The following is a 24089-nucleotide window of genomic DNA, read 5'->3' on the forward strand; positions in this document are numbered from 1 at the left end:
TTTTGGGTGATGCCTACACAGCAGCAATGCAGTGAAAGGAGCCGCCGAAGCTGCAGCTCCTATCACGGCAGTGAGATTGATACCTGTCAGGTATGGTTCTCTTGCTGCATATCACAGTTGGCCCTCAGTCAGGGTATTGTGACAACGAGATGACTACCAACGGCTAGATAAGACCCATAGTTCCTTGATAACTGAAATACTTTTCCAAAGATTTTGGGTTATCGAAAGGTGCATGCATGTTTATTTTGTATGCCAGCCTTTTTTTTGCATATTTGAGCATATAATCATTTCTTCTGAGGGCTAAAATAAGTAATAAAAGGTTTATGAGAGTTAATTGTAAGTAGTTTTTTTAATTCTGTGACGAGGCTCATCTGCCGTGCCTTTCAGTGTGATCAAACCACTCACCATTCAAAGCTTGAGTACAATTTGAAGTAACTTTTTTAGTTCACATAGATGTAGAGTTGAGATCATGTCTGCAGCTAATGCAGTAGATTACATCCAATGCCGGTACAGCTACCTAGAACTAAGGTGAATTGAGATAATAAAACCAACTGCTAAGAAACAGTTGACTATTTCTTACACCATTCAAAAAACGAGCCAATAGTATAGAATTCTCTCAGTATCATTGTGAAAATGTTATATTTTTTGGGAGCAATTTAATCATTTCACTTTTCACGTGTTTTCTGTATTTGGTTCTCTCTTGAAATTGTAACACGTGCAAACTGTTTTATGTTACATTTTTATATGTAGCACCACAGTGCCTATCTATAGACCTGTTATATTCAACACATAGATTTAAATAAAACATCAAAAATGCTTACGTTTTTCATCCTCTACTTTCTCGAATGCGGCACCAGAGCTTGCTGCAGTTAACCAATTCAGACACCTAATGATGTACAATGTTAGGTTGGCATTTAGAGGAGATAGACTTGATGTTTTATACAGCAAACAGTTATCCAGCTTGTTAACTGTTGTATTCAAACCCTATGCAAACTGGAAATGCCTAACTTCGTCATTGATGTCTAATATTGCTTAACCAGAAAGTACAAGCAAAGAAATCCATTTGTGAATGATGTGGCATTTCAGTCTGTGCTTGAAAGGTTAATCATCCACCTCAGATGTGTGTTCATGTAAGTGGGCTTTAGTAAACTCTTGGTTTCACACATTTAAAGGTGCACACATCAGATTTTTCTAAACCGTTAGAATTTTTTTTAGAAAGTCTGTGGAGAAAGTCATAAGTGCCTTAGACCAGCAATTAATCTAGGACCCAGACACACTCTGTCCCTTAGTTTAATTTAGATCCAAAGACAAAAAATCCGGCCAACTACCGAGCTGAAGCCATATACTGCAAACACCAAGGTCCTTAAACTAATGTCAAACTCTTTTAGTTATTGGAATAAAAACGTTCTACTCTACCACATATAAGAAACCTTGCTCTGTCAAACCTTGCTCTGTACTGATTATACAATAATCAAAGTTCTCTTTTTGTTAAAAACAAATATAAAATAGAATGCCTGGAATATTTGCAACAGGTAAAGAACCACTCAAGGTGTTGTATACAGGAAAATGTTTGTCTGCTACATTTCCAAACTGCTCTCATTTCACTCTATCCCCTATGGCTCTGGATGTTCTGTGCAGAGTCAGAACTCATGATCTTATTACTGACCCAGCACTGACCTCTTGAAATTGTAACCTTTTTGTCTCCTCCTGTAAACTCTCAATAATTTTCTAAGGCCACTAATTTCACCTTCTAAAAAGATCACCATGCACCCTCCTGCCTTTGCAATAACCCAGCTTAGATGCCTTTCTCATTTTTGGTAGTCAGCCCATAACCACATTACCTTGCTTGTGAAGAACATTGTAGTAGATCAGCTACTGGAATCTCTTGAAATACATCATTGAGTTGCCTCCCAACAGTTCGATTTATAACCCCAGCATGGCACAGAACCAAAGCTAGTTGGATTATGAAATTATATTCTGCAGGTGATCAACGAAGAGATTGACACATTACTGGTAATGTTGTGTCTCTCTGAGGCCTTTGATACAGTGGACCATTCTTTTCTTTTAAAGAGGTTTTCTACTAAGGCCTGTACTTCCCTTACTTGGGTTAACTACTGTGATGTGAGATGTTAAGCAAAGTGGTCATTATGTTGCAATCCCTCCTTAGCCACTGGACCCAAAGTGTCCATTCGAATTTCTTCCTCTTTGAAGAAGTCACCTCTACCCATGAAATTGTGGAATTTTACTTTTCCCCACTTCCCAACATTGTTAACTGTACCACCACTAGTATACTGACAGTACACCAGTGTATACCCAGTTTAGTTGCAGCAATTCCCCTTTTACCTTACAGAACTGCTCAGAATTCAGTCCTTGATGTCACAACATTGATTCGTGGACATTTCACTGCAGTTTTTTTTTTAAACGTACTTATTAACCTTTTTTCAAAACTTGGTACTGTTGTATAGCTCCTATATATCCTTATATCGTGTTAAGTTAGCATAGGTACATTTGAGATTTAAACGCCATTTTTCCTTTCTTGCAACTTCTGCACACGACCCTTATTTGTTGACTTAGCTTTCAACCTAGTGGTTTGCCGTGGTGTATGTGAGAATAATATGTTATTGCTCTGATATCAGTCTTGTTTAATAAACCCTGTCTGCACGGAGAGTGCTGAAGTTTCAGGAGCAACACGATATGGAATTGTTATGAGGTCTGATCTCCACGCTTTCATAGTCATAACACAAGTGCAGCCTTTGCCAACTTGGGCTTGAGGCGGGATTGATATTGCTTTGCACGAGAATCGTTAACTCACTTGATGCGGTGCATATGCAGAGAGAGCTGGTGTATGCTGATGTGATTCCTTCATGCTAGGACACTAAGGTATGGGCCCGCCCTAAAACAACCCAAAGAGACCTTCTTAGCTAATAATATAATATATGTGTTAGGGAGGGTGAGATATAAGTGTTGTTAACTCTTATTCATTACAGCATGTTAACATGCTGTCACCATTCGCTTTTTATGTCTTAGTAACTATGCTGATAATTTTGCTACTGATAATAAGTATACTTGTATTATCAAAGATACTGCGCCTGAGAAGACGGCATTAGTAAATAAACATTTCAAATGCACATGTGTCTTCTTTACTCCATGTTCTGGTTTGTAATGATAATATAACGAAAGAGTGTTCATGAGTCCCACGTACCCTGAGGTACTGTAAGTTCATGTTCTGGTTTGTCTAAACATTGGGTGTTTGATATGTCCAATGAGACACTGTAGCTAGCTCGGTAAGGGGTGAGTTGGTTGCTAAGGTAAGTTTTGGGACATCCTAATTTGCCGAGGTTCCACTCCTCTGTGCACAGTTCTGTGTGAGTACAGAAACCCTGCAACATGGCGCCCAACGGTTTCGGTGGTCTTATATCATGACACTCGAGTAGTTTATCGTTCATGCCTTAACCCCTTCACGTCCGTTTCCGGAGAACGGGGTGTTGGTGAAACCTACCTATTTTTTGAAATAGGTCTTTATTCAAGCTTGATTCTTACTTAAACGGTTTCTTTGAGTTACTACCCAGTTGTGCTACAAAGTATTCTTTGTGTTTACTTGTTTCCAATTCTGTGATGGCGGCAGCGGTGGCTATTGCACAGCATAGTCGCGTAGCGGTACGCAACCATCTTCAGACGTACCAGGTCCCAGTAGATGGGATGGCTGTGATTTTCGTGGTAAGTGCAGATCCGGCGTTTCCTTACGAGTTGTTTTACTCTTGGGTTACGTTTCCGGCTGTGGACGCTAATTCTGGTTTGTACCACTCCTACACCGCCTCGGATGTCCCGGCTGAATATACGCCATACAGGGCATTGGAAATACCTATTGATCATTGGCAGCATCGAGTTTGGTTTGATGGCGCCCTCCCCCACTCTTTGTCCCGTGCGAGGTTAGGTCCACTCTCGATTCCAGGTACGAATTGGCCTGCATTGGGTGGCTTTACCCCGCACCCGAATCACGGGGCTTGTACCCTGGCAGAAATTCGTAGGCTACATGTAGTCTCCATTTCCGTGATTCGTGCTTTAGTGCAATACATCGGTCGACATCTTCCTGGTGGTCCCCAGGGGGGTGCGGCCGCTCCCATGGAACGAGGCGGAATGCGTCTCAATCCAGTGATGGTAAATTCGGTTTTTGGTGCGCGTCCGGTTGACAACGATGACTTCCCATTCTGGCTAGCAGAGAAGTTTGATCAACTGGAGGCGGTTTTTCCTAATTCTACTCCTGCTGATAAACATAGAATGTTGACGATTACTCTACCGAAGGATATTACTCCTGAACTTGCTGACTGTGACAGCTGGGGAAAAACATTTGCGGCAGTTTATACAAGGTGCTTCGGCACCCCGTCTATGACTGCCCTGCCTGAAATCGTTAGACGTGTTCAGAATGATCACGGTCCGGAGGCAGCGGTTGAATTGGGTATGCGCCTGTGTGGTTCTTTTGAGATTGTAAGTGATCTCATTCTCTCCAATGTTAAAGGAGATGCAGTTAACTTTCAGGTGTCGAATGCTTTGGCTGCTCTGCCCGATGCCGACAAACCCCGCCAGTTAGCAAAGATTGTGGTGGCCGCTTATAAAACGATTGGCCGCACAAGTAGAGGTCTGAAATATTTTCCAGTGAAGGAGAAAAAACAACCACAGGGACAATCTGCAGTGACAGATGCCCAGCCCAAGTCCAAAAAACAAAATTGGCCTAAAAAACAGACACAGGGGAAGCAGACAACGCAGACTCAGGGGACTTTTCCTGCAATACAAGCTCCTGCGCCACCCGAAAAAGTTTGATTTGCGCGACCGCGCGATGATTAAATCGCCTGATCGTTTTCAGGGTTCTGATCAACGCTCTCCTCGTTCCTTTCAGGACACATCGGCCCAGAAGACCGGTGGAGGAGGAGGGGGTGGACGTGGACGTGGTGGCCAACAAGGACGTGGCCAGTCCCGCCAGACGGACGGCGCAGTGAAGCAGGAGGATTCTACGCCTAGGCGTCCGCAGTTTGCGAAAAAGAAAGTCGCAGCCTTAACAGCGCATCGATATGCCACAGATAGTGAGAACGCGGCTTCGGAATCTGACGTGGGCTCTGACCTTGCTGGACAGCGCGGCGGAGATAACCATAGTCAGAGAGGCGCTGCGTCCACTACTGAGGGTGACAGCGACTGATGTCTACGTTGTGATAGAAACAGCGGATACGAGACTTGCTCCCCCTGAAAGACTATATGAAATTGTCCTGTTAATTGAAGGTGACATACAGCGTACCGTTAAAGGTGTATTTTGGGAGAATCTGTCTTCTACATATGACATTTTACTTTCGGAGGCTGACTGGCCCCCACCTTTTGTGCTCGCGGCGCCGCGAGGGGAGGAGGTGATCCTACCCAGTTTCGCGAACACTGTCTCGAAAGAGCATGCGCAGCATTTTGCAGAAGAGTGGGCTCGGGCTCTCGCGCCGGCTCTGTACCGTAACCAATGTGGTTGGGATAAATTGTCGCCTTGCCACGAAATTCCGTTGCGGTCTCAGCCGCAGCCTCAACCTCAATATCCCATTCGGCGTGAAGCAAAATCTTCCGTCGCGGAAATCCTTGAACAATTGGAATATCAGGGAGTTATTGAAACGTGTGTGTCACCGATGAATAATCCCCTTTTTACTGTGAACAAACCTGACGGATCATATCGTTTGGTTTTGGATTACCGGCATTTAAACTCGCATTGCCGTAACTGTGCAGTACAGAATACCCACGGCTCTGCCCTAGTGGATAGTCTCGTGCGTAAGCGTTTCAAGACAACGCTTGACATATCCAATGGTTTTTATGCCCACAGATTGGACAGCTTTAGCTCCCAATGGACCAATTTTACAAGCGCTGGAGTCCAAAAGCAATTCCGGCGTCTTCCAATGGGCTACAAGAATAGTCCTGGTATATTTACCGCTCGAATTGTCTCTATTCTGGAGGCACTCGACCCTGATGCTTTTTCGTATGTGGATGACATATATCTCACAGACGACGATATTTGGGAGCATCTGTGTCGTGTAAATTCTCTTGTTTGCAACTTCGCAGACATGGGTTACAAATTCAACTTTGCAAAATCGCACATTGCTGAACATACAGTGTTGTTTTTGGGCTATGAGCTCAACAATGAAGGTAGAGGTTTGGCTCCTCACTTCTTAGAGAAGTGCGCACAATTGCGCGCACCAACAACACTGAAAAAATTACAATCCTTACTGGGCTTTTTGAATTTCGGCAGAACTTACATTCCGGAATATGCCCAGCGTATCAAGCCTTTGTATGCTTTGATACAACCAACTTTCTCTAAATCATGCTGGCTGCCTGAGCATTCAGCCATTTTGCAATCCTTGCAGGCTGATCTGCTCGCTTCTAAATATTTACTGACTCGTGATAACCACGCCAACCTGGTCATAAGGATAATTCCTGGGACGGTGGGTTTCACGTACCTCACTTTTAATGAAGGTGACACGGTACCTATTGCTTACAAGTCACACTTGTACACTTCGGCTGAGATGCGGTTTCCCACAGTGGAAAAGGTTTTAACTGCTGTACAGATGGCAATTCTAAAAGAACGTGCTCTGTCACAGGGGAAGCGCATGCTAGTGGTAACACCCTGTCCTCATTTAGAGGCAGTCACGAAAGCCAGTGTACCAAATTCAAAGGCTTTGCACCCTCGGTGGATTCAGTGGGCTGCGTCATTGTCATCCGCGGATGTCATGTTTATTTTTGACGCTTCCTTGCGGTCGCAGGAGTACTTGCAGTATGAATTCGTTCATCCTGCTCCTCTGGCGATGCGACCTTTGGAGGACTTCCATTGCATCATTTACACTGATGGGTCGGCGCAGGTTGCGCATGGCTCTAAACATGCCTACGTTTCCGCATGCGCCATTGTGGTCGGTGCAATGTTGAATGATGAGTTCATTTCCAGGGAGGTTCACACGTTGCCCCTGGGCGATTGCACCGCACAATTGGCAGAGCTTCGTGCTCTCTTACTAGCTTTGGAGTACGCAGATCCAAGTGTTAATACTCTAATTGTAAGTGATTCTTACTACTGTGTCCAGTCTTACAATGAAAACTTGTTCTTTTGGATTCAAAATGATTTTCATGATTCCAAGGGTAGCACAATAAAACATAAAATGATCTGGGTTCGAGTGGCAGAGCTTAAGGCTATGTTGCCACTCGTTTATGTGATTCATACTCTCGGTCATCAGCGCGTGGGAGTACACGCTGTTGGCAACTCGCTTGCTGATGAAGCGGCGAAATCAGCAGTATCTACATACTTAGTTGCAGCAGTTACTAGGTCTAAAACCAAGATTGATAGCGACATCTTGGCAGCGATTGCTGCCTCTGAGAAGGGAAGTAAACATCCTGCGGGATTCCCTTCGAAGTATAAATACCACTTAAGTCCCGAAAAGGTTCCTTTTGTGACAATTCCTGATGTTGGGGAACGGCTGATTCCCAACTCGGATCGCAGAGCAGACTTGATAACAGCGGCTCATGAAGGTGTGGCGTCTGCGCATGCGGGCGTCTCGGCCACTGTAACTCAATTACAATTACGTTTCTGGTGGCGGGGACTGTACAAACAGACGCGTGATTATGTCCTTCTTTGTGACATATGCCAGCAGATTAAACCTTCGACTGCTACGCGTCCGCCTCAGACTCAGTTGTACATTTCTAATAAACCGCTAGGCTGTGTTTATTTAGATCACTGCGGTCCATTTTCATCTGATACTGCGTATAAATACATCTTAGTAGCAGTTGACTCATGCACACGCTTTGTGTGGGTATGGCCACATCGCAGCGCTGATTCACGGACTGTCATTAGAGATTTGCGTATCTTTATAGGGATTTTTGCCTGTGGTACCTTCCATTCGGATCAGGGTCCGGCTTTCGCCTCTAAGGCGTATAAGGATGCCATGACTTCGATGGGGGTCCAAGTCAAGTTTTCGTCACCCTACAGACCTGAGGGTAATAGTGTAGTTGAACGAATGAACCGTGATTTAAAGCAATCTTTGACAGCCCGAGTTATAGGCACTGGCAGAAACTGGCTGGCTCACCTCTATGGCGTGCAGCGTGCTCTTAATAATCTCCCTAGAAGGTCTCTGGGTGGGCGGACCCCATACGAAATGCTCTTTGGCATCAAGATGTACGTCCCTGACCTTGACGGTCTAGACTCTGTGGTTCGCGCCACTTCCTTTGACGCAGATGAACATTGCACTGTTTTACAGAATCTACAAAAGACCAGAGACACTCTTGCAAAGGAACATTTGCCCTCCACATCGGATGATGCGTTGCAGATCCCGGTAGTTGGCTGGCTACCCCAAGTTGGAGAACTGGTTCGAGAGAAGATCGACAACAAGAAAGAGTTTGGTCCCTCCTATCGAGCTCCGGTCCCAGTGCTTGGAGTGAAGGGCACAAGAACAGTCATTTTACCACCACTTCCAGGTCGTAAGGAAAACAGGTTTATTTCTATTGACAATGTCAAGATACACAGAGTGGCCGATTCTTCTTAGCATGACACCGGCTGTTTCCTGTCCTTCCATTGTGAGAAATTCAATTATGCCCACTGCTTCTAATAATGAACCTGAGGTGGCCATCGAATTACCTGCTGTTTCCAGTCCATTATTGAATAATTTACCAGGAACTAACCTTGATGAGACAGACTATACATACCCCACTGATTTGTCCATGCCTGACCTGCAAGCTCGTTTAGCCACGGAATCCAGATTTTCTTTTGACTCTGCTTCCCTTGCCTCGAAAAAACCCTCTAAAATTGCAGTATATGCTAGCCTGTTTAAAAAACATTTTTTGATACCTCCTTGGATATACATTTGGCTGGTCCTTTTTTCGGTTTACCTTTTTATGTCAATTGGTTTTGTGTTTTATTTTTTTCGGATTATGAATGGACACTATGTCGAGGAGAGAACTTGCATTACTCATTTAAATGGAACATTGGCCCCACTTTCCTCTTCACATTCTACACACAGATTAAAAAGAGACTTGACTTTGGTTAACATCACAGCATGGCCTGTTCTGGATGGAATCGCGTGGGATGCAGTTCGTTTTCAGATTCATGGTCCAACGGAAGTCGTTAATGTTCCTAATGTACTGAGAGTTAATATGGGGGATGTAGTGAAACAAAACATTCGTTCTGATGATTTCGATGTTAATGCTGTGGAAAGTTTGTTTTCTGATTTGAAATACTATGCTGCTTTTGATGCTGAGGATTTATATTTAGAATCTGCTAATTATGGTGAATTGTTCTGTTACCAACATTATGGCAATCACTTCTTACACAAGACATCTTCCCGAAGGGATGCGGTTAATTTTACTCAGTGGGAACATTGCCCAGCACCTACACAAGGGAGTTCAGAAACGTTTCTTAAAAAGTATACTTATTTCACTGACTTTAATCAGTCCAATCCCGAGTCCTTTTATTTTAAATTTCAAAAACAGCCACTGTCCAAGGTTCGACTTACAAATACAAAATTATTGTATTCGAAGGCCTTCCTAGATCAATTAGTTACTGGGGGGTATGAGTTATGGAAGGATACCATAGACCTTAAATCAGTTTGGGGCTCAAGGGCCTGGCAGGTACGAGGCACTGAGGCTTTGCACCGTGCATGTCTCATCCCAAATCATATGTGGTTTTTAAATGAAACCATTTCCCAGACCACATGCTTTGGATTGGCTACATCTAAAAGGTTAAACACCCCGTCTTTCCCGGAGTTGGAGGAATATGAGAATTGGAGTAATTTTACTAAATTGTCCATTAGAGATATACAGGCTCTGCTTCTGAATTCCTCCTTTAACATTTCCAGTATGAATCCCAAGGGTTGGCTGCTTTGGCACCGTAGTGCTGATTCTTGCCAAAAAAGATTTTTAAATAAAACTGACGGTTTTAAGACTGTTAGATCTGATCCCCGTTTTGATTTGAGTCATACTGTCACCTCTTACTCTGTGGGCAAGTTGTGTCAAGCTTGGCTGAAACATTCAACTTTACCTGCGGTTAAGTATCACCTTTCCAAACTGAATGCAGACGTGGATTTGAATGATTTCATTAAGGGCCCAGCTAGTGGCAGGTCGAAACGTTGGTTATATGGGGTTTACAATGAAATTTGGAAACTCTCACAGATTGAGGCTGCTTCACGTCTTAGGGCTATTGATCAGGCGAATCTTGAGAAAGTGCTTGCAGTTGTTGACAATAGCATTAACGTGCTTTCCTCTAGAATTTACACATTAGATAATATTGTGTCGTCTGTTGTTGATATTGTGCATGATGAAGTATCTGTATTGTACCATGGTCAAAATCAATTACGTTCAATCATGCAGTTTGCATGGACACTTCAGACTCTGAAAATGGGTAAAGTTCCCTGGGGATACATGAATGTTTCTTCTTTATTTGCACCGTTTAATTTGACAGACAAACAACGCTTGCTTTCAATGCGTGATGCTTCCTTTTCCATGCTACATATTGAAAGGTTGGAATCTTTACCTTTTTCTGTGGCAGAAGCCACTGCTGCTACGTGGCTTATCCACGGTTTAATAACGCTGCCTTTTGCTTTATATAAGTTTTCAAATTGTATGAAATATGTGCCAATAGGTCGTTTTGAACCCTTAGGTAGCGGTTTTCTTCATGAGGTCTGGTCACTCCCATACACATACAGATGTTTCAAGGATGAACAAGAAGTTTATCTAACAGGGGATGAGTGTACTGAGACGCCGGATCATTCTTTAATGTGCAGACACATACAGTTACACGGTTCATGTAACAAGGACCGACCGAATATGGCTTGCGTTTTGCAGGGCACGCCAGTTCCTGCTATCATCCCCACGTTTAAATTGTTAGAGAATGGTAGTTATTTAATGCTCAATAATGAAAACTGTTGTGGTTTAATTAAAGGTATAGCTTTCATAGTAACAGTTAGTGAGCGAGTTATTTGCTGCAGAAATGTTCTTTATCCTCCCACACGTGAACATAGGGAGTCTTCCATTTGGCCACAGATACCGACCTTGGGAGCAGAATTCAGCGGCATGGCTAGAATAAGAGCTCTATTGTCCCAGAAAGAGGTGGCCTTGAGCTCGGCCCGTGAAACTTTCGTGCTTCACATTGCTAACACCCGTACGGAGGTTCAGGCTCTATTAAACACTGATTTGCCTTTGCATTTCGGAGCCATGGTCCGTTCTATCTTTAACGCATCCTCCACAACGGGCCTAGCACATTTTTTTAAAGTTGTTAGCGGTGGTCTCGTGACTTCCTTTGAGAAGATATTTGGAGTCATCCCTGCCTTCTTCCATTCTATTTTTTCATCCTTATTTGGAGGGTTCCCGTTTTTGCTTGCATTAGCGGCTGGCGCATTGGTGGTTTTCTGCCTTTTTAAATATGGATGCCCTTCCTGTGCAAGACCACGCACAGCTACTACTGACGCGGTTTCGCAACCGCATGCTTGATTACTATGGCACACTGCCGTTAGTGACTCTAAGCACGGCGTTTGGATTATCTTTTCGGTTCTCCTATTTCACCTGTGTCCAGCCTGTATTTCGCTGTCTGACCTGTGATTTCCTTTGGGCCATTGATTTGTGTCTCTGCGGACCAGCATCTTCTGACGTCGATTTTGATCAACTGATGAGTCCTATCATTGCTCACGAGTTGGTTTGTTCTGACGAAAGGATTATGGCCTTGGCGGTGGCACATGGACTAATGGGTCCCTGGGATGTGTTGTCGGCGGCGCAAAATTTCTTGGAACTAAGTTTTCTTGAGAACCCACCGAGCTGTCCTCTGATGGTTATAGAGGATCCGGTGCTGGAAGATCACGTATGTTCCTTTCATCTTTTAAATTGGATGGCTGAACTGTTTTCTGATGAGGACAGTGACTTCCTCCTGGAGGCTGTTGCAGCTTACTTTTCATATACGGTCTTATCATAGACACTGCCTCAAATTGACATGCTGATTGATAGCATTTCCTTGATTTTATTGACTTTTGGTCAAGACATTTTATTTTTCCTTGCCTATTGGCTTGAGCCACATTATATTTGTGGGCTATTTTTTTGCATTAATTTTTATAATTGAATCTTTATTCATGCTCGTTTATAAATGGATTCTGCTCTCATGTGATGGCACTTCTGTTACCTTATTTAGTCCGTTCTCGGATCATGGGGGGGTGTTGTATAGCTCCTATATATCCTTATATCGTGTTAAGTTAGCATAGGTACATTTGAGATTTAAACGCCATTTTTCCTTTCTTGCAACTTCTGCACACGACCCTTATTTGTTGACTTAGCTTTCAACCTAGTGGTTTGCCGTGGTGTATGTGAGAATAATATGTTATTGCTCTGATATCAGTCTTGTTTAATAAACCCTGTCTGCACGGAGAGTGCTGAAGTTTCAGGAGCAACACGATATGGAATTGTTATGAGGTCTGATCTCCACGCTTTCATAGTCATAACACAAGTGCAGCCTTTGCCAACTTGGGCTTGAGGCGGGATTGATATTGCTTTGCACGAGAATCGTTAACTCACTTGATGCGGTGCATATGCAGAGAGAGCTGGTGTATGCTGATGTGATTCCTTCATGCTAGGACACTAAGGTATGGGCCCGCCCTAAAACAACCCAAAGAGACCTTCTTAGCTAATAATATAATATATGTGTTAGGGAGGGTGAGATATAAGTGTTGTTAACTCTTATTCATTACAGCATGTTAACATGCTGTCACCATTCGCTTTTTATGTCTTAGTAACTATGCTGATAATTTTGCTACTGATAATAAGTATACTTGTATTATCAAAGATACTGCGCCTGAGAAGACGGCATTAGTAAATAAACATTTCAAATGCACATGTGTCTTCTTTACTCCATGTTCTGGTTTGTAATGATAATATAACGAAAGAGTGTTCATGAGTCCCACGTACCCTGAGGTACTGTAAGTTCATGTTCTGGTTTGTCTAAACATTGGGTGTTTGATATGTCCAATGAGACACTGTAGCTAGCTCGGTAAGGGGTGAGTTGGTTGCTAAGGTAAGTTTTGGGACATCCTAATTTGCCGAGGTTCCACTCCTCTGTGCACAGTTCTGTGTGAGTACAGAAACCCTGCAACAGTACATATTACTGCATATTTTGGTATAGAAATAACATATGATTTTACAAACAGTTTTATACACACTGGTTACATCTACATGTTATTCCACACAGTTACCCCATATGTTTCCAGCAACGCTGCTCTGTGAGTGGATACAGCATAATTAATCGCTAACATCAGACACCGACTCCACCCTGGGGGGATCACAAATGTTGCCTCTGAAGGCATTACACTTTCCCCATACCCTTGTCCATTTCTTGGGGCAGCCTCTATGCATATACACAACTTTCTCCGCTATCATTGCGCCATCCATGTCACAACACCAATGGTGATATGTGGGAGTCAGTCTCGCTCCCCAGTGTTGGGCTATGTTTCGCTTTGCTATCATCATGCCCAATGTCGCCCGAGTTTGGGCCATTTGTTTGAGGACTGTCGGCTCCCAGACATTTAAAAGACAGCACTTGCATTCGGTTCAACGGCAGCTCCGCCCACCCGCGAGATGGTGCGCATGACTGATTCCCAATATTGTTTGATCTCAGGTCAATCCCACAGTATGTGGTAAAAGGTACCCAGCCCCCCACACTGCCGTAGACAGGATTGTGTGTCAGCACGTCCCATGCGGTGCATAGTCGTTCATGTGTAATAGATGCGGTGGAGGATTTTAAGTTGCTCTAACTATAATCTAGAGGGAATTGCTACCTCCTCGAGGAGGACAGCGCCTCCTGCCAGTCTGTCTCGTCGAGTTCCCCTATGTCGGTCTGCCATCTGTCCCTGAGGGTTGTTGTGGGGTCAGGTTGATTGTTTACAATTTTGCGGTATGTTTGGAAAATCGCTTTTTTTGTCATGAGGTCCGTCAATAATCTATCCTCTAGTGGTGAGGCCTCCAGGAGCTCAGTGTCGGGCGGGATGAGATTCGTCAGTGCGTGGCTCACCCGGATGTAATGGAAAGTTTCCGTTGGTGCCATCCCATATGTTTCTTGGAGCTGGGTGAATGAAATGATCCTACCCTTCTTCCATAAATCCCCAATCCGGGAGATACCAATTAAGTCCCATTGTTTAAATCCTTTGGTGTTGTGTAGTTTGCCTAAGAGTCGGGTGTCCCACAGCGGAGGGGCTTGTGTCAGTACCCCCTCCTAACAAAGCGCGCGGAGTGCAGTGAACCATATTTGTACTGTGTGCGCCGTTGGCCCTATGAGTTTAGGTCCTCGATGTTTATTATATCCATGACGCCTCCCCCCCCCCCACTGAGGACATACCTGTCCATACGGAACGCCGGTTCCTCTTGTGGAGCATGGAGCCATTGGTTTATGACAGTGAGTTGTGATGCCCAATAGTATAAATTTATGTTTGGAAGGGCGATTCTGCCATCGTAACAGCTCCTCGCCAATTTATGCATTGCTATATGTGCGGGCTTCCCGTCCCAGAGTAGATTGTTTACTTCGGTTTCAATGGCTTTAAAATAGGTTGGGGGGTCGCGAAGGGGGTATTTTGCAGGGCATATTGGAACCTAGGGAGCGCCGCACTAAATCATTCTTGATACTGGTGTTTGCCCTGCGCTGATTTCTTTTATCTTTTATTTACTTTTTTACGTAGGGAGTGCCCCCATGCCAACTCCCCTTCCTATAGTGCTGACGAGTACTACACTACCTAAAACTGCAGCGCTGTATAATTAGGCTCTAAAGTGCAGGCGGCAAAATGCCTGTTGGCAAGAATGATGCAGCACAAATTCCGCATACCCACAACATTTTCATTTGATTGAGCCAAGACTTTCTGATATCTATCAACAAATTCAATCAAAAGGTAAAAATATATTGGGATGAAATGAACACCTTATCTAACTTTAGCATTATATATATATATATATATATATATATACATATTACCTACTGGCGGTCGCCAGTAGGTATATATAGTTAGGATTTTTTCTCTATGGGATTTTTGAAAATTCTATGTCTAATAACTTTGGCGTTTGTGGACGGAATTGGCTGAAATTTTCAGGAAAATGGAACATTTTGTTTCTGAGCAGCCCCTGAAAATTTGGGGGGGGTTCGTCAAGGGGGGGCTGAGAAAAAAGGGGGGTCCCAAAACGTGTTTTTAACATTGAGTTTCCCATAGGGCGGTTGGCCTCACTTTTAGCTCGAACGGCTGAATGGATTTGCACGAAACTTGGCAAAATTGTAGGGACTGGTAGCCCGATGTGCCTTTTGTAGGTCTCAATATATGTGCTTCAGTGGATTTTGAGAAATTAACGTTCAAAAAAAGATATATATCTGTAACAGCGGACCGGGCAGCGCTCCGCTACGCGTACTTTTCGCGCAACGGAGCTTTGTGAAGCGAAGCTGATTGGTTCTTCGGCGTCTGTCAACATTCCAAACAGTCCGTAGCGGCCGCCATCTTGTCTCTCGGTAGGATCGAGAGACAAGAGGAGGCCAAAGCGAAGGGGCAAATGACCATAAGGGGGCATAGTAGATCCTCGCTGACCCTCTAGGTTTGATGTGGAGGTTTTAAAAGGGTCCCGCGGGGCAAAAAAATAAAATAATAATAATAATCGAACGGCTGAATGGATTTGCACGAAACTTGGTAAAATATTAGGGACTGGTAGCCCGATGTGCCTTTGTTAGGTCTCAATATATGTGCTCCAGTGGATTTTGAGAAATTAACGTTGAAAAAAAGATATATATCTGTAACAGCGCTCCGCTTCGCGTAACGGAGGTTTGCGAAGCTGATTGGTTCTCCGGCGTCTGTAAACATTGCAAACAGTCCGTAGCGGCCGCCATCTTGTCTCTCGGTAGGATCGAGAGACAAGAGGAGGCCAAAGCGAAGGGGCAAATGACCATAAGGGGGCATAGTAGATCCTCCTTGACCTCTTAGGTTTGATGTGGAGGTTTTAAAAGGGCCCCGCGGGGCAAAAAAAAAATAATAATAATAATCGAACGGCTGAATGGATTTGCACGAAACTTGGCAAAATTGTAGGGACTGGTAGCTCGAGGTGCCTTTGCTAGGTCTCAATATATGTGCTTCAGTGGATTTTGAGAAATTAACGTTCAAAAACAAGATATATATCTGTAACAGCGCTCCGCTTCGCGGAGATAAAATTATATCTGTATTACCTAGCTGTTGCTAACACCAGTTAGCGACGGCTAGTAGGAGATAGCGACCATCTTGGGCCCCACTTTGCATGTGAGTGATATTTATCACTAATGACATGCAAAGTGGGCGTGCCAAGATGTTAGCGACTGGAAACAGTCGCTAACATCGCTATCTCCTATTATCAACTTTTGGAAATATTCGAGATAAGCGCGAATATCTCCAAAAAGTAGCACCTGCCCTGAGCAGTTCTTAGCCATGTTATCCAATGGGAGGTGGATAACATGGCTAAGAGCATTAGCTCGGTAATGCATGAATATCGCTGAGTTTTCAGCGATATTAATGCATTGCGGTCGTTTATTATCGTATTTGCGATAAACCTTGATAATAGCAAGGTTTATCTGCGATAATTTCTGACGATGCTTAGCGGTAAAAAAATCGTTGCTAAGCATCGTTAGGGATAAATATCTCTTAACTTTGGTAATATGCCCCAACGTCTGTTAACGTTCGATTCGAAGGAAATCAGGAAGTGTTGAAAAACATTGTCTGCGCCATCTTGTCTTTTTTCAAATGCCACACTTTTGTCGTGCACGGCAGCCATTTTAGATGCCTTGACCAGACCCACTCTCTGCACGCTGTCGATCCTTAGCATGGCTCCCCACCCTCGCAAGCATCTCCCCCAGGCAGTGGTCACCCCCGCTTTCTGTCTTATGCATGGGTAATAAACCTCCCCCCATCTGCGCTGCTCTTCCCTGAGAATCACACCCTGTGCCCGCCCGACACCTCCCTTTCGCCCTATTCACTACCGCACCCTCTGACACTCCTCTTCCTCTGTGTCCGATTGTCCAGGCCGGTCCTAGGCTATCAGCTAGCCCTGCAGATGTAGTTTATGGCCCCAGCTGTAAAGAATCACCCCTCTTCAAAGGAGTTATAGTAGATCAAGGCCCACACTCGATGAGATTCGTCACAGCAGAAGCGTTCCTATTATCTGAAAACCATCCTGTATTGTGATTGGGGAGGGGACCGAGCCTGAAGCGGAAGATTCCAGGGATGACTCTTTGTACATCAAAGTTTTTACAATTATGTGTCACATTAAAAATATATAGCACTCTGACAAAGTAGTAAGATTATAAAACTTTAATAATTTATAAATATATACAAGAAAACAAAAATAGTAATAACATATAAACATTTTTAGGGAAAAACAACGAAGTAGCGGTCGGCTGTGCGAATAGTCCCAACGCAGCACAACGTCCAGATTTCCGGCGTGGGGCGTCGCGGGGGGTGGGTCATCAGTAGCAAACTGTTGTGCGAATAGTTCCAAGGCAGCAGAACGCGCTGAAATCTAGATGACACGAAAGTGATGTCTAGTAAGTTGCCACCCAGCAAATAACGGCGTGGGGCGTCGCGGGGGGTGGGTCATCAGTAGCAAACTGTTGTGCGAATAGTTCCAAGGCAGCAGAACGATGGCACCAAGATGATGTGCAGTAAGTTGCCGCACTGGTTTTGGTATCCTACAATGCTGCTCCGAATAACGGCGTGGGGCGCCCCGGGGGAGGCGGCGTGAACGGGCCTCTCCAGGTGGAGTGTCATCTGTTGTACTGGGGCGCCCCTTTACCGTTTCATTTGCCATTCCGTCCGTTTTTGGTCCACTGTGTCAAAAGCTGCAATTCAGCTGAGTTGCGCCCACTCTTGCGGTGCAGCGATAGGCGGCTGTCACAGGACTCTCAAAATGGCGGCAGGCTCTTTCCTTTTGGGGCCTGGTCCACTGAAATGGCCCTGGGACACCTTGGAAATCGGACGCTTGTCTGCTAGGTCTTGGACCCCATTCTCGAAAGCGTCCCCTCCGCCTTGAGGATTTATCAAAAGTTTTGGGGGCCCCCGACTCCTGTAGGCTTCTGGTGGGGAGCGGTTGCCATGATTGCTCGCGGAATGACCACGACGGAGCTACGAGATGGTGGTGCTCTCATGCTGACGCCAGCTTCAGTCTGAAACATCCAGAAACAAGGTGGGGCTTTCATCGTTTGGGGAAAAAAAAAAGTTTTCATCCAATGAAAAGTGTTGTTTTTAGGTCATATGATCAAGCCTTCCATCATTAGGAAACCAAAAGTAAAATGAACCAATGAAAAGTTTTATAAACAAGTCACATGACCTGTTATGCGGCATAGGTGGTGTCCAGCAAGTTGCAGCACTGGTGTGGCCATCCTACAATGCTGAAAGTCGGCGTGGGGCGCCCCGTTGGCCTGTGAGTTTGCGTCCGTAGCGGACCGATGTGCGAATAGGCCGAAGGCAGCACAACGCGCCAAGATCCGGATGGCACCGAGGTGGTGTCTAGTAAGTTGCCGCACTGGTGTGGCCATCCTACAATCTTGAAAGTCGGCGTGGGGCGCCCCGTTGGCCTGTGAGATGGCGGCAGTAGCGGACCGATGTGCGAATGGGGACAAAGGCAGCGCAACAATATTTTCGGAATAGAAGACACCACAAGGCGCTGAGATGCCAAGATCCGGATGGCACCGAGGTGGTGTCTAGCAAGTTGTGGCACTGGTGTGGCCATCCTACAATGGTAAAAGTCGGCGTGGGGCGCCCTGTTGGCCTGTGAGATGGTGTCAGTAGCGGACTGATGTGCGAATGGGGCCAAAGGCAGCGCAACAATATTTTCTGACTGACACCACAAGGCGCTGAGATGCCAAGATCCGGATGGCACCGAGGTGATGTCTAAGTTGCGGACCGATGTGCGAATGGGGTCAAAGGCAGCGCAACAATATTTTCTGTATGGAAGATACCACTAGGCGTTGAGATGCCAAGATTCGGATGGCACCGAGGTGATGTCTAGCAAGTTGCTGTACTGGTGTGGCCATCCTACAATGGTAAAAGTCGGCGTGGGGCGCCCTGTTGGCTTGTGAGATGGTGTCAGTTGCAGACCGATGTGCGAATGGGGCCAAAGGCAGCGCAACAATATTTTCTGTATGGAAGATACCACTAGGCGTTGAGATGCCAAGATCCGGATGGCACCGAGGTGATGTCTAGCAAGTTGCTGTACTGGTGTGGTCATCCTACAATGCTGAAACTCGGCGTGGGGCGCCCTATTAGCCTGTGAGATGGCGTCAGTAGCGGACCGATGTGTGAATGGGGAAAGGTAGCGCAAGAATATTTTCTGAATAGAAGACACCACAAGGCGCTGAGATGCCAAGATCCGGATGGCACCGAGGTGGTGTCTAGTAAGGTGCACTGGTGTGGTCATCCTACAATGCTGAAACTCGGCGTGGGGCGCCCCATTAGTCTGTGAGATGGCGTCAGTAGCGGACCGATGTGCGAATAGGCCGAAGGCAGCACAACGCGCCAAGATCCGGATGTCACCGTGGTGGTTTCATAGTTGAGAGGCACTTCATCTGCAGTGGGGCGCCGAGATCCGGATGGCACCGAGGTGATGTCTAGCAAGTTGCTGTACTGGTGTGGTCATCCTACAATGCTGAAACTCGGCGTGGGGCGCCCCATTAGCCTGTGAGATGGCGTCAGTAGCGGACCGATGTGCGAATAGGCCGAAGGCAGCACAACGCGCCAAGATCCGGATGTCACCGTGGTGGTTTCATAGTTGAGAGGCACTTCATCTGCAGTGGGGCGCCGAGATCCGGATGGCACCGAGGTGATGTCTAGCAAGTTGCTGTACTCGTGTGGTCATCCTACAATGCTGAAACTCGGCGTGGGGCGCCCCATTAGCCTGTGAGATGGCGTCAGTAGCGGACCGATGTGCGAATGGGGCCAAAGGCAGTGCAACAATATTTTCTGAAGAGAAGACACCAAAAGGCGCTGAGATTCCAAGATCCGGATGGCACCGAGGTGGTGTCTAGCAAGCTATGCAGTTGAGTTGTGTGTGCACTTGCGGTGAATAGGTCGAAGGCAGCATAACAATGTTTTCTGAATAGAAGACACCACAAGGCGTTGAGATTCGGTTACCACCGAGGTGATGTCTAGCAAGTTGCCGCACTGGTGTGGCCATCCTACAATACTGCTCCGAATAACGGCGTGGGGTGCCCGAAGGGGGGGGGGAGGCGGCGTGAACGGGCCTTCCTAGGTGGAGGCTCGTCTGCTGTAGTGGGGCGCCCCTTTACCGTTTCAGTTGCCATTCAGCTGAGTTTCGCCTGCTCTTGATGCTACAGCGACAGGCGGCTGCAACAGGACTCTCAAAATGGCAGCCTGTTCTTTGGATTTGGGCCTGGTCCACTAAAATGGCCCTGGGACACCTTAGAACTCGGACGCTCGATTTTTTTTTCCTTTCCTGTACATGCAAAAAAAGGTAAATGCCCGGTACGTTACACGCTTCATCTGCCACGATGAACTCTCCAGAGGAACCGAAAAAAAATATAGTTATGGTAACTATACCATGCATCGTCATATGGAGAGGTGGCACCAATTAATTATAGTGCTGCATAAAAGAGAGATTTGGAGGAGAACCCCTGACCTGCTAGTACATTCATCAAAGAAGTGGCACTGACAGCATCAGAGGCAAGGGAAACGGTCCCAAATATTTAGAAGAACTTTGGAAAGATTAAAATGACATGTTTAGATTGTGGCAAATTAATTTCATGTGGACAGATGAGTGTTACTCTAATAAATACAGCATATGAACATCATCATAGTCGATGGTTGGTAGAGACATTTTGACTATATCCTGGACCTGCCCGTCCTCGCCCAAAATGGCGCCGGAATAAATGGGACTCGTAACTCCTTGCTGTGTACTGGTTGCAGAACCTTGAAATCACGAGATACGTATGCAGTTTTGAAGCACATGGCGGGCGGGGACGAGAATTGATTGAGTATTTCGACATCCCTATTGATATTAAGTTCTGATGTGTTATTGATTACTGTACTATTGAAAGTTCGAATTAACGTCACCCATGGTACTTGCCCGCAAATGTATATCTAGATAATTTTATTGTAACTGGCCCTGTCGTATTTTAATTATAAAATGTACGTCCACCGATTCCGTAACTGTTAGACACCTTAGTTCTTGCAACCTAATGGCCCGCCCGTTACGTTCCTCTACAGTGTAAATGTCTACTCATCATATACGATTACAGTTTGCTCCGTGGCCGGCCCACGTGGTTATAGGCTCGTATTTGTATAATGAAATTTTCACAATAAAGGTTTTTAAAAGAAAACATGGTAGTAGTATATACATTGGTAAAGTTTTTAATAATAGTCACTGTTTTAGAATCATTAAAAGGCAAGTGAAATAAAGCAGACCAATTACATGAAGGGTAAAAGGTATAATACGAAGGAACGCAGTAAAGATAAATGGTCAAGGGCTGTTGTGTTTTCTATTCCTGCAACATAAAGTGATCGATAAGAATCTCATATTCAGGCGTATCGGCGACTAAGACAGCAGGTCGACCCTCTTTTGCTCAACGGCTCCGTCATGGGACGAAGAAACGCTCTTTTTCTCGAAAAAAGAATATATTTTACTTGCAGGACAGTTGTAAATTTTCCGGGAAAGTACATTAGCCTGGAACATTATAACATATATTTAAGAAAAAATAATGTTCGGAAGTAATAAAAAGCGTAATTTTTAGGTCATATGACCAAGCCTTTCATCATTAGAATAAGAAAAGTAAAATGAACCAATGAAAAGTTTTATTAACAAGTCACATGACTTGTTATGCTTACGTTACGCGCTGCGCGCCCCGGATGACTTCCGGATGCGCTAACGCGGCGCGTCATATGACGCATTACGCGACAACGCAGGTCCAGAATACAGTCAAAATGTCTCCACCAACCAGCGGTCGGAACACAACCCCTTTCAGCGGGCTAAATAGTTCTGTTAAATGACAACAGAAGGGACAGGCAACAAGAAACATCAGTCAAAGAGGGGAGGGCTAGTTCTTCTCTACCGGGTTACATTGGGGCGCTACCGGAACTGATCGAATTGGTAGTCTACAGTGTTTCTGGATGTTTCAGACTGAAGCTGGGGTTAGCATGAGAGCAGTACCATTTCGTAGCTCCGTCGTGGCCATTCCGCAACCAATCATGGCAGCCGCTCTTTATCGTTATTTTGGGCGGGGTGGGTGGCGGAGCCGAGCTGTTTTGCAGCCATCATTGTGTGGAGTTCAGTTCATTTCACTAGTTTTGTATTTGTCATGAGGGGTTGTTCCTAATGTTTCTATTTTAGCGAGGTCAAAAAGAGATCCCGTTAGTGGCCTACTGATTTTGCTCGATTCCTTTTCTTTTTTTTTTACACGATTTTTCGTTATCTGCAAAGACTAAACAGAGTATTGCGGCTCTGTGTTTGTTTGTAAATAGAGAATGAACCAAAGAGAACCAATTCTAAAACAGTAAATACTTGGATAACAATCAATCAAATGGAGAGAGAAGCAGGCACGACGTATTACAACGGGGGCAAAGGCCTGCGTTAACTACCCTTCATTATGTGCAAAGAGAGAGTACTCCTAATAGAAATGAGGGGGGGGGGCACCATTCAAAGCAGATCAGTGTGCATAAACACGAAAATGTTTTCACTTACCACGTACTTGACATTCGACAGCTTATAATATTTGCTATTAAAAAACCATTGAAATTCACTGAAAAAACCATAGGTTATAGATCATATATAGTTAGGAATTAGCATTTACAAAACCTTGAAAATTCACTGAAAAAACCATAGGTTATAGACCATATATAGTTAGGAATTAGCATTTAAAAAACCTTATTTTACTCACACAAAACCATTGAAATTCCATATATAGTTAGTTGCACTAACTATATATCGCGCACCTGCAATCCACTGCTGATGATGTCACATATTACATCATTCATGACATGGTCAGTGACATCACTGATGACATCACTGATGACATCTCAAATGACATCACTGATGACATCACTGATGACATCTCATTTGACATCAATGACCACATCACTGATGATATCATTCATGTGACAATACAATGCATCTCCTCACATTTTAATATAACCTCTGTTTCACCCAGTGTTAAATACAGAGTATAATTTTTGAAACCATTGACACACCAATACTAGTTACTACATATGTACTCACTGATTCCTACGTCTACACACACATTCACTCATTCACCCATACAATCATTCATACATACAATCACTCATCTTTACAACACTATCATATGCACTCATACACCTATACAGACACTCACACTCTGCCACTCATCCATGGAGTTACTCACACACCTAGTCAGTCCTGTAAAGAATCAATCACACTTCCATTTTCTTGTCTATACAGTTAAACATAGAGCACTTTACATTTTCAAACATATACTAACACATACATACTTTCTTATACAATCATTGATACAAGTACACATTGATCTGCACAGAGTCACACACCTCCCAGCCAGCCACACACACACTCAGTCTCCCATACAAATACTTGGACAATCAATCAATAACCCATATAGTTAATCATATAGCTACTGATCAACACATGCAGCAGTTTACAGAACAACAGACATAATGATGCACAAATTAAGACAGTTTAGTCACTAACCCATGCACTCAGTGAGACACATTTAATCACTCACTCATACATTCAGTCATGCACCTACTAAATCCTTCGTCCAGACAGTTATACATCTACTCATTCTTCAATATGTAATACATATTTAAACTTTACAGAAACACACAGTCACTGGATGATGTCATCAGTGATGTCATCAGTGATGTCATTTGAGATGTCATCAGTGATGTCATCAGTGATGTCACTGACCATGTCATGAATGATGTAATATGTGACATCATCAGCAGTGGATTGCAGGTGCGCGATATATAGTTAGTGCAACTAACTATATATGGAATTTCAATGGTTTTGTGTGAGTAAAATAAGGTTTTTTAAATGCTAATTCCTAACTATATATGGTCTATAACCTA

At 44.5% G+C, this 24089-nt stretch overlaps 1 protein-coding gene across 4 annotated transcripts in view; it reads left to right on the plus strand.

The window, feature by feature from the left end:
• The window catches only part of DMXL1 (Dmx like 1), a 2287446-nt gene that overhangs the window by 1414402 nt on the left and 848955 nt on the right, over positions 1–24089 (plus strand). The window lies entirely within an intron of this gene.

The sequence above is a fragment of the Lissotriton helveticus genome, chromosome 2_1, assembly GCF_964261635.1.
Source record: "Lissotriton helveticus chromosome 2_1, aLisHel1.1, whole genome shotgun sequence".
In the NCBI taxonomy this organism is placed as follows: Eukaryota; Metazoa; Chordata; class Amphibia; order Caudata; family Salamandridae; genus Lissotriton; species Lissotriton helveticus.